The 11,668-nt window shown below is 36.7% G+C and overlaps 1 pseudogene; it reads right to left on the bottom strand.

The window, feature by feature from the left end:
• Positions 1 to 8,595: 8,595 nt before the first annotated feature.
• Positions 8,596 to 11,668, bottom strand: part of LOC121427149 — a 6,299-nt pseudogene continuing 3,226 nt past the window's right edge.

Raw genomic sequence — 11,668 nt, forward strand, 5'->3', positions numbered from 1 at the left:
ACAAGAGTAAAAAAAATACACCCGATTCGAACTTCCTGTAAATAGTACCGGGTATTCCCAGCTACCTTTGAACCTGACTAACTCATCAAAAGAAGAGGAAGCAACTTTAACTGAAGGGATAAGGGTTTACTAGGATGTCTGAAAATTGAATTGATGATAAGCGCCAGAATTTTATTTTGTAAAACCTTTAGTTTGTCAATGTAAGTCTCAAAAGTATAATTGTCCCATCCAACATTACAGTAAGTCAGATAGGGAAGCACAAAGCTGATATGTATGTAAAGTTCTTAGAAAAGCCTCAGACAAAACACATCTTAATCTACATATAGCAAATACACCTCAAGAAACCTTTGTACACACTGACTCTATCTATGGGGTTTCTAAGTCAAATGTTCTTCGATAATTACTCCTAGAAATCGAACATGCTCACTACGAGCAACACTGTGGCCCCCAACATTAAGAACAGTTTCTGGAATAATTTTGCCTCTAGAACCAAAAATCAATACTTGGGATACTCCTCATCTCATGGACAGAAGTAACTCCACTCTGAATCCGTAGCCCTCTGGAGATGTTGTACCGCATTCCTTGCTCGTGTCCACCGCTGTACTCCCCATCTAATTGACAGCACGTTCGAATTTGTAATGGTGTAGATACCCCCACATCCAAACTTGTCACCGACCCAGACGTATACCCAGACATCTGGTGTTTTTCATCGTGGATACCAAGACATCACTCAGTCCGACTCCAGTGTGATCAATGGCTCCGAAGCAGTCAACTTACGTAAATGTGATTACTGGTCTGCCCCCCCCCCCTGTTAGTGGAAGGGTCATATTTCCTTTCATCTTCTACTGACCCAACCCTTATTTCTGATCCTGCTGTTCCTGCGGATCCCATCCACACTTCTTAAAAGGGTCCTGTCCAATGAGCTCTTGGTGGATATCCTGTCACTGTCTGATGCATCTCCGACTAGGCCCAGCTCGGAGGGACGTCTCCCCCATGTGCCTTAAGGACTGAAGAGGCTTCTTGTTATCATCTCTAGTTCGAAGAGGTCGACATCTTTCAAGGCCGCCCTCCAGACCCAGCTGGGCGGGTCGTTTCCCATATGTGTCAAGAGAACTAGTGAGGCCCTTGTTATCACCACTACTTCGAAAAGGTCGACATCCCTTCTGGCCGCCCTTCATGGTTGATGATATTTTTTTTGTCAATTTATTCTATAAAGGTTGTGATCTATGAGCTAGCTCTTTTTGCCAGCTGAGGATGCTTAATGGTTGTTTACTTAATAACATCCCCCTTTTTATATTTTTAATGCCGAGTTTAAATTGGGTAACACTAGGGTGATAAGAATAATTCCATTTTGGCAAGCCACCTTATAGCGAGGTAGCGACGCAATAAAGGTAATCTTCTTTCAACACCCGTAGGTAGAATCCCTTTAATTAATGCCGTTTTGAAGTATATTGCCGTTTTGAAGTATATTCGTGTTCGCAAAAATAGGTCAAAACCGGAAAAACCGTTTTGAAGAGGAAGGAGGTAGTGCCTTTTATGTGTCTTGTTTTTCCTATAAAAAACTTTTTTTACAGCGGTATTGTAATTTATCGGAAACAGGGGTGGGAGATCAAGGAATTATACTGAAAGTGGGGAAATTCATTTGCTTACATTACCAGCATTGTGATAGTGCATGAATGTATTCTGAATTTAGACTGTGTTCTAAAATTTGCATATTATTAGAGAACTTGAAGACATGAATGGGATACTGCATTACTCAATATGTGTACATGCATACATATTGTCGATATTCATTATTGTCTTTTGTTAAGGTACACCCATTTACATTTACACCGTGCTAACTGAGGCGCGGCTTTATAGAGCCTCAGTTAGCACGGTGGTCAAACTAGGGGGAGGGGACAAGTCCCCCACCCCCCCCAAAAAAAAAAATATATATATAATGATAATAGATAAATAAAAAAAATGTGGAATAAAATAAGATAAAATGAAATAAATAATAAATGAATAAATAAATAAATGGATAAATAAATAATAAGGTTGGGGCACAAGGACATGCCCTCCAAATATTTGGAATTCTATTTCGGTTGATTTTTTTTTTGACAATCGTATACGTGAAATAACTTTCCTTACATGTCAGACAATGCTCAAAGTGATCATTCAACCCCCCCTCCCTCTCTCTCTGTATATACCTGCCCCTCCCTCTCTGATTGCCTCTCGGACTCCCCCCCCCCCCTCTCTCTCCTCTCTCTCTGTATATACCTGCCCCTCTCTCTCTGATTGCCTCTCGGACCCCCCCCCCCCCCCCTCTGTCTCTCTCTGTACATACCTCCCCTCCCTCTCTGATTGCCTCTCGGACTCTCTCTCTCTCTTTATATACCCCCCTCCCCCCCCCCTCTCTCTCTCTCTCCCTCTCTGTATATACCTCCCCTCCCTTTCTGATTGCCTCTCGGACTCTCTCTCTCTTTATATACCCCCCTCCCTCCCTCCCCCCCTCTCTCTCTCTTCAATTCGTAAACTTACGAGTTCGTATTTAAAATGGGAACAAACTCAATTGAGTTTGATGACATTCAGAATTTAATGAAATCTTAATATCAATAGAATCAAAAGGATAAATTGAAACTTCGTAAGTATGCGATTTACATGAATACTGATAAATCGTTTCGCTAGCAAGCTCTCTCACTGTCTCTCCTCTCCTAAACTAATGATAAAATCACTTGACTTTATGATATCAATTATGCAGTTGTAGCTATTGTAGTGGTAATATCGGATTGATCATTATTTCTACATTGTTGTTTGGTTTGGTTGGGTTTATTATCAGAATAACACCAAGATAATATAGAGTGTACAGGAATAATTACAAAAGCGAATGTTTTAACATGTACAAGATACAGATGGATCACTCTATTCAGAGCCATTCATAATGATGATGTTCTTCCGATAGAGGTCTAATCACAGTAATGAGAGAAATAATATGACAATATACATGAATCAATGAACAAAAACGTATTTGTGTATACATTTAAAAGCAAAATAAGCATAACCCATGAACGCGTGATAAACAAAGCATGTGAATAATTTACTTTAAGCCCCTCTTTACCCATTAATAAATAAAATCATTCTAAAAATGAAATATAAGTACATGACACATACTTATGTGACATATATACATAATAACGTTAAAAGACTAAATTGCCAATTCAAAGAATAACTCGACTGCATGCATTTCCCCTCCAAAAATATTTACAAAGAAGAAAAGCTAATTTAGGACAGAAACGTACATGCAAGAGTGATCCTTTAATTTCATGCAGGATATACAGTATGCAAACAAAATGAAAGTTCTGCTAAAATGTCACCTACTTTGCAAAGTTTTAAACATACTCCTAAAATATACGTTATCTGCAGATGAGGTGTAAAATAATTCCGAGGAAATATATGCATATTCAACTTTTAATGGTGCATGCGAGCATGAATGTTACGAATTTCGCTTAAAAGGGATCTTTTCTCAAAGAATGTGTGATAATTTCCTCTTGCAAAAGGAACATTTGTTCATTTTCTCGATCCGTTTTCAGATTCATACTCGAATCCCTTCCCAAAGTAATAAAAACCAATGACATCGGGAGCTAAGCGAAAAACAAGTATTTTACAATCATATTGATAAATGGAAACATAATTCAAAACAATTGTTACTAAGAAATGCAATGAGCGTATCATTTCATTTGGGGATTCTCAATTTAGACTGCTACTCTCATTGTGCCAAGTTCCTTAATTTTGAAGGCACGAGTTAACGTTACAGACTTGAATTAAAAAAAAACCAAAGGAGAGATGCAACATGTACATGGATGCCTTTCTATCAACTTAAAAACTCTGAAGCCAACAAAAAATTCAAAAGAAATGCTTTTGATACATTAAAATCGAAAATTTTGTGTAATTTCTATCTTGCCGATAATAATATAACACATAGTGTATGTGATGAAATAAAGATGGTGTTTCCGATCACTATGTATTTCACTTGTTTAAAGTACAAAATGATGATTTTCGGACGCTATTTTTATTTTATTATTTTATTTATTTATCTGTTTATTTATTTTTTTTGGGGGGAGGGGCTTTATTTTTGTAACATAGCACAGACACGGGTGATAAATGGGACCTCGAAGGTCAGATTTTTTTTTGAAGTCAATACAATGTTAGCAAATGCCTTTCACACAAACCAATGTTTATATCATGGATATGAATCATCAGTATTTGCTCAGCCATGAGCAAAAAAAAAATCAAATAACTGGTGTCACCTGATAGTGAGAACTTTAGAATGCCAACCATTATATTTCTAAAAAAAACAAACTTATTTATACTTAGAATTGTAACTTTTTGGCATATAAATACACAAATTAAGCAAATCTTCAGACATTACGGGAGAGGAGGGCATCATAGAATTGATATCATCATGATCATATTGAAAAAAAAACTGGGTTAATAATAATAGCAGGGCCCGCTGGGAGAACAGTTTTCAGAACTAACGTGGCTTCCTGGGTAAATATACCTATATTATTATTATTATTATTATTATAGAATTGAGCATATATCAAGTTTTAAATCCTTTATCTCAAGATTTAATATTCTCCCAAATTCCTAACTACAATAATGTTCGTTTTTATGCATTCTTATTATAACAACCTTTTGCCTAATAATTTTGACAATATATTTTTGCAAACCAACATATAGATGTACATAATACTAAGAAATTCAACCGATACTCGTGCAATATATGGTCACTATTCTTTCTCAAACAATATAATTTTATGTAGTTGTCCCATTATTTGGAATAAGCTCCTCAAAATATCAAACAGTGCAAAACTGTACAAAGCCTTAAAAGACATTTGAAAATCCACTTAATGCAGAAATTATAATACTAATAGTATACTGATATAGATTCAATTATTATATTCATGTTATGTTTGTTTGATCTGTATTTCCAGACTGCATTTGTTTTTATTGTGTTGTTTTGTGTTGAATTCATGATCATTAATTTAAAAGTCCTTTGTTACTTTCTGTGATCATTTGACTATTCTCAAATATTCTTACTTATGTTAAAATGTATTTTATTTGAAATATCCATATTTCTTGATTTGTATGTTTTTTTAATGAAGATTTTGGGAAATAAAGTTTCAATTTCAATTTAAAGTGAATAATAAAGCGTGACTGGTATTTTGATATCATCGTGATCATATTGAAAAATACATGTGACATAGTGTGAACATGATAATGAAAATGTACAAATTTTATGTTAAGCAAAGTTTATGTTTTGATTTTCCTCGTAGGCATGGTAGGAGACAACAGAGTATACTCTACATAATATTTAGCTTATTATATAGGCTTATGATCGAATTCAGAAACTAATAGAAAAGTTCGCTATGCCAACAATTGCTCATATAATATACAGCTTATCATATCTCATATATAGGCTTATGATCAAAGTCCAAAACTAATAGAAAAGTTCGCTGTGCCAAACATTTATGACTCATCGCTTGCATAGTCATTAACTGATAAATAACATTAAAAAAATATGGTAATTGATATTTACATTCCACGATAACTATTAGAAAATGAAATATATATGTATGTATACAATGTATCAATTAAATCATTAAAATTCATTTTGCCTGACCATCGCTATCAGAATACCAGCCAATGTGACACATTGAACAGTATCCTGTTTATGTGATGTGGTCAACTAATAACCTATAATGTATATTCAGTTAGAGGGCGCACTCATGCTGAGTAAGAAAATAGCCTTTCTACCTGTAAGAAATCTCTAACTACTCTATGATGTTCGAGTCAACCACAACATTAAACAACAGAGAGTGAACATAATCAAGGAGCTCCTTGACATAATCAAAATTAAGCTATAAATATTTTCAGCCCAGACCATCCCTTTAAGCAAATGACGATGTCACTGTCGAAAAAATATTTCCGCTTGAGTGAGCACCGCTTACTTTTGAAAAGTTAGTGAAAAATTATTTGCGCAGAACTTTGAAATAGTTATTCGAAAAAAGTAGACCTTAATTATGAATAAAAGGTTGAATTTAGCTAGTAAAATTGGTTTGAAGACATCTTTTACACTTTTAACTTGTTTCCTTGCCCAAAACACTTCGAAGGGTGCATTGTGCCCCACCCCCACACACCTAGGCCATCGTGACGATATTTGCTTTACACTAAACTGTGATTTACATGAAATGGCTTAGGCTTGGTTTTTATTTTTTAATCGTAGTCAAGCTTGGAAAAAATGTGGAGAAACAAGTGTTAAATGAAAAATGAAATATAAACCCACTTTTAATGATAAAAACTTAGTGAAAAATGCTGGAGATGTCAGATATAAACTTTTGATCAGACTTAGTTATGTCCACAGATCCAGCTGGCACAAAAAGGGTAAAGGTTGTGCTTACTAAGTGTTGAAATTTCAATTTTGGTGGCGAAATTGTTACAAAATGCTTGAATGTATCTGTTTATTTCAACTGACTAAAAGCGCAAGGAAAATGTATGAGAAATGTTTCGCAGAGTAAGTTTGATCCCGCCCTTTCCCCTTGACACAGCGTGAACACGAGCATTTCTGCGCAGATTTCTGCGAGTTTTTAAAAAATGAACAGTGCTCACTCAAGTGTAACATTCTGTCAAAATTTTTACTTTCATTAGATAGATGAGACCCAAACCCAAGAATACATTTGACAAAAATTACACATATGTCGTATATTTTATAATTCCCAGGGCTTTTTCAAAGTGTAAACTGTTTTGATACGCACTGTATATAATGATCATATTCAATAGAAAAGTTTGTTGCGCCTAACGACCTGGAATTGGAGAAGAAATGGATATGGAAATTATGACTCATCAACCGATTAAATTATGAAGTCATTACATGATGAAATAAACATGAGAATAAATATATCCGACGCTTTAAGGAAATAAGTTGATGGGCATATACTGTACATTACTGTACACGATAACTACGAAAATATGAACAAACACATTTGAATCATAAAGATACATGGCTATATGCTTCAAGGATACGGTTGCTTATAAACACACATACATGAAATCGTTGGCCTATGTTGGTCTCTCAATCCGGTGGAGTGGGTTAGATGACAAGTCAGAGCGCTAGTGCCCTTTCATACGATATTATTATCAGGTCCCTTGGAGAGAACCTTAAGTCGTCGGTTCACTGGTTGATTACTAACAACCAACCAATCGCACTTTCTCCGCAGTCCAGTATAACAATCCTCACCATACACCCAAAATTATTTACACAATATAAACCCCTCAAAGATAGTTTGGACATCTGTGTTTAGCCATTAATTTCTCCCAACTCCCAATTTTACACAATGCATATTTTACATTATTCAAAAGATCATTTAATTCTCTTTAAAATGATACCATGCTTGTTATGATCATGCCATCAGGAAAATGCAAGATTCAAAAGTGTTGGATGAGGTCTGAATTAAAAAGCTGCAAAACGAGCAGAAATAGTCATGATGGGTCAATACAGAACATGATTATTTTGTCTGTGTCAATAGAGATGAAAATCCATTCAAACCAAGCCCCTGCTTCTCTAGTGATGGTACTGTGCGATAACATGGTTTGAGTCGTGGTTTCAAATACCCATGCATGTTTGTTTGTTTGTTATGTTTTTGCTTGTGCAGAGGTGTGTTTGATTCCTTGTTAATGTTGATGTTAAGGTGCATGAAAACAATTAAAAGAAACCGCTGAGAAACTTACTCATCACCAGTGAAAAAAAGAACAGTGACTTTCAATATTGTGTCATTTTGCAAATTTTGAATTTTGACCTTGCCCCCATATTTCAAGGCACTGCACCTCCATATGAACCATAATCATATCATGTAGGGTATCATTTTAAGGAGAATCAAATGTTTTATTTATTGCTATTAATTACACATTGATATTTATTAAAACCGAGGAAGGATTATCGATCAAAGTCAGATTTACAAACTTTTTTTGAGGAGTTTTAGATCAATATAATAATGAAGGGGTACTCAGACTGAGAGGGACAAACAAACACTGAAAACCTGATCAAAATTTGACAAGGAAATTTATAAGCATTGCGTTACATTGGTAACACTGCTATAAAATTGGTTACTGCTTTGATTTGTAATATCATCATTGTTGAAACAAATTTTATACACAATGCGTTGTGATGTCCTATAATGAAATAAGAAAAGGGAAAGTTGGGACCACACAACATCAGCCCACTTATCACTGGTCATAGCTGTTTTCACAAAATATCGCTAAACAAATTAATTAGTTGTTTTATCAGATTTTGATGAAATTTTCAGTGTTTTGCCATTTTATGCTATGGAAAATGTCATAATGTATATTCTGATTTTACTATTTTAAGCCAGGAGAACCCATTTTTAAAGGAATTTTACTGATAGTTCTATAGCATGCGTGACTAGTTTGTATACTCCTAAGAATGTCACATGATGGATCCTACCATTGAAAAGAGATATCATAAAATTATGATAAACAATAGAATATGGAACCATGGAGGTAAATCAGGATATACATGTTACACAATATTGGGCTGTGATGCTATATGATGTGAGACAATCTGGATTACAGTTATACCTTGATGAAATATAACTTCTTGCCACAAGCAAAGGCGAGCATGTCTGGGGAGAGGGAAACCAAGTAACACCAATAATCTTGCAATGTCATATTAAATGCATTGAATTCAACTCTTTCCTTCAGGTTCAGACCATCAAGATCATAGAGCCTGATCACGACGCTACTATTCTTCCCATCAACACTCGCTACATACACCCTGTCCCGCTCATCCACGGCAGCATACAGGTAGACACCCTCTGGAGCTTGTAGAGACTCACCAGCATTCCCATCCCTGTCATAGACCGTCACCACGCTTGGATCGTCCCAACATGAACTCGTGACGATCAAACCCGACCCGGTGATAGATGCCTGATCCGTATCGTGCTTTGTTTGAACAGTGTGTTTAAGAGTGGATCCTGTCGGGTCATAGATATAGACTTGTTTTCCATAGGAAGTAATGATGATTTCATCTGATGGACTTCTGTTAACTCTGAGAAAACTTCTGCTTCTGTTGATTGTTACTTTCCTAGAGCCAAGGGGAGAGTAGATGTAGGCTTCTGTATTACTAGTCGACACGCATTACGTCCCGTCCCGTTGCAAAATCAGATCATAACAAATCATTTCATTTAAGGCTAATATGTTACTATATCGCTGCTTTCCACCATTTGAATCAATGATATCAATACCTTGTGCATTGCTCCCATACCCAATAGCGACAGTGCTAGGGGCCCGGGGGGGCACTCGACCAAAAAAGTGGTGGGGGTGTGCCGCGGGCGAGACAAAAAACGGGGGCCTTGGAGCGGGCTTATTGTAAAAAGGAGGGTCCTTGGAACGGGCTCCGGAACGACAAATGTTTGTGAAAACGGGGGTCCTTGGAACGGATCGCCAGCGTGTGAGCGCGTATGCATCCCTACGGAACGGTCATGCGTGCATGATGCAGCTAGCGCGGCCTCCGCCGGGGAGCTCTGCGGCCGCTTTTCACCAAAATTGCAGCTCATTCAACGCGATCGGAGCGGCGTAACGAAAAATATGCGAAGCTTTGGAGCGGATTTCTCTCTTCTTTTTTCTCGATAAGAAGAAAATGCTATGCCTTGGAGCGACTTTCTTTGTTCTTTTTCTCAACAAGGCAAAAATGCTATGCCTTGGAACGGAAATTTGAGTGTAAAAATGGGGGTCCCCTCCGCGGCACATACCCACTATGCATTATATACTGAGTGCCCCCCCCCCCCCGGGGCTAGGTGAGTACCGTGCCATACCGCGCATCCCTCCCCGTAGATCAACACACTGAATGACATCCATCTTGGGATCTGATCCTGAAATACTCCCGAGGTCAAGACGAGTATCATCTGCTGGTTTGAACCTCTTCTTCTGTGCTTTCTTCTTAATAGCTTCCGCAGAAGTGTGATCGGTAACCTCCTTCAGCATGGCATCCAGCTCTTCACAGAGCAAGGTATGAGCAGATAGAGTGTCTGTCTCAAGATGACCTAGTCTGTCATTATCTACCAAAGTAATTGAACTACAAATACTCTTGATCCTCTGTCGATCTTTTGACTTCAAGACGTTGAGGTCGTCATGAAAACTACGTTCTAAGGCATGTATTTGCTCGGTGAGATTTCGAAGATTTTCTTCCAGCTCCTTGGCCTTGATGATGTAGGCTTGCCTGACATCATTTAGTAGTGTTTGCACTGCAGTGTGTACCTCATGACGTTGTATTTCTATGTTCTGAATGTTCTTCTCCAGCTCTGCTTTCTTGTCAGCACAGCGTTGAGCAAGGCCTGTCACCTATATGAATTGAAAGTGTGATAAGTAAAGTTAGTAAACACAGCGAGTTAGATTTGGATCCTTAAAGGATAAAACAACAAATTATAAACGAAACGAAAGTAAATCACAAAGAGTAACAGACAATATTCTGAATAAGCTGGAAAAGAGACCACATGTATCCATAAATTGCATGTCACATTGAAACAATAACGATAGTAAGCATCACTATAATTCACATAAAGAATAAAGAACAACTGGATTAGATGCAAAAGTTATAATATTGATGATGGTATTACAAATTATAATCATTATCATTGTGTAATCAAGAGCATCCATTATTATCATAATAATGATTATCACTATTATAGTTTTTATTAAAAATATTATTATTATTATTTATTAGTGGTGGTAGTAGTAGTGGTAGTCATAGGCGGATCCAGGGGGGCCCAAGGGGCCCGGCCCCCCCCCCCCCTATTGGCGGAGCAAAAAAAAGAAAAAAGGGGAAAGAAAGAAAAAAAGGAAAAAGAAGGGAAAATAATGAAGAAAAAAGAAGGGGGAACATCAGAGAGGAGGAAGGCGAGTGAATAAAATAAGATGAGTGGAAAGAATATTTCATGCCACTCATACAGTATAAGTTTTCGCTCGCGCTTCGCGCTCGCATTGCCTTTTAGGGGATTAATATATTTTGCTCAATATGGAGCTTAAATATCAAATTTTGTAGTCAATATACAAAACATATTTCAGCTCGGATATTCAAACTTTAATTATTTTGTTTCATTTACAGATTGATTTTTAAAAAGTGCTTTGCAAGAATTTGTTTTATCTTCTGAATATTACATTTTCTGCTCGCGCTGCTCGCTCGCAAAATTTTATTTGTCAGGTCCCTATTATTTTCCTGCATTCCATAGAGTTTTCAAATATCCCTATTCAGGTCAAATTGCCAAAACGTAATAGCTAGCGCTGCACGCTCGCATGTTGATTGGTGATTTGATTTGTATATCTCAATATTAATTATATAACAAACTACTAAAAATCCCCATTTCATGACAGTTTATCAAAAATATGATGACATAATGTTCTTAGAATGTCCCTGTCCTATTTCAAAACTCAAAGTGATAATAATGAAACATATCAGATCTTTTTTTAACTGTGATTCATATCCACCTCATATTTTTCCTACAAAGTGCTTGAAATACAGAGCTTAAATTGACCTCGAGGTTCGCGCTCGCTTTATTGATTTTCATGATGAAAAAGGGTATTTAGAATGCCCAGATTCTAGGTCGAATCTGAAACA

This window comes from Lytechinus variegatus, chromosome 14, assembly GCF_018143015.1.
Source record: "Lytechinus variegatus isolate NC3 chromosome 14, Lvar_3.0, whole genome shotgun sequence".
Taxonomy (NCBI): domain Eukaryota; kingdom Metazoa; phylum Echinodermata; class Echinoidea; order Temnopleuroida; family Toxopneustidae; genus Lytechinus; species Lytechinus variegatus.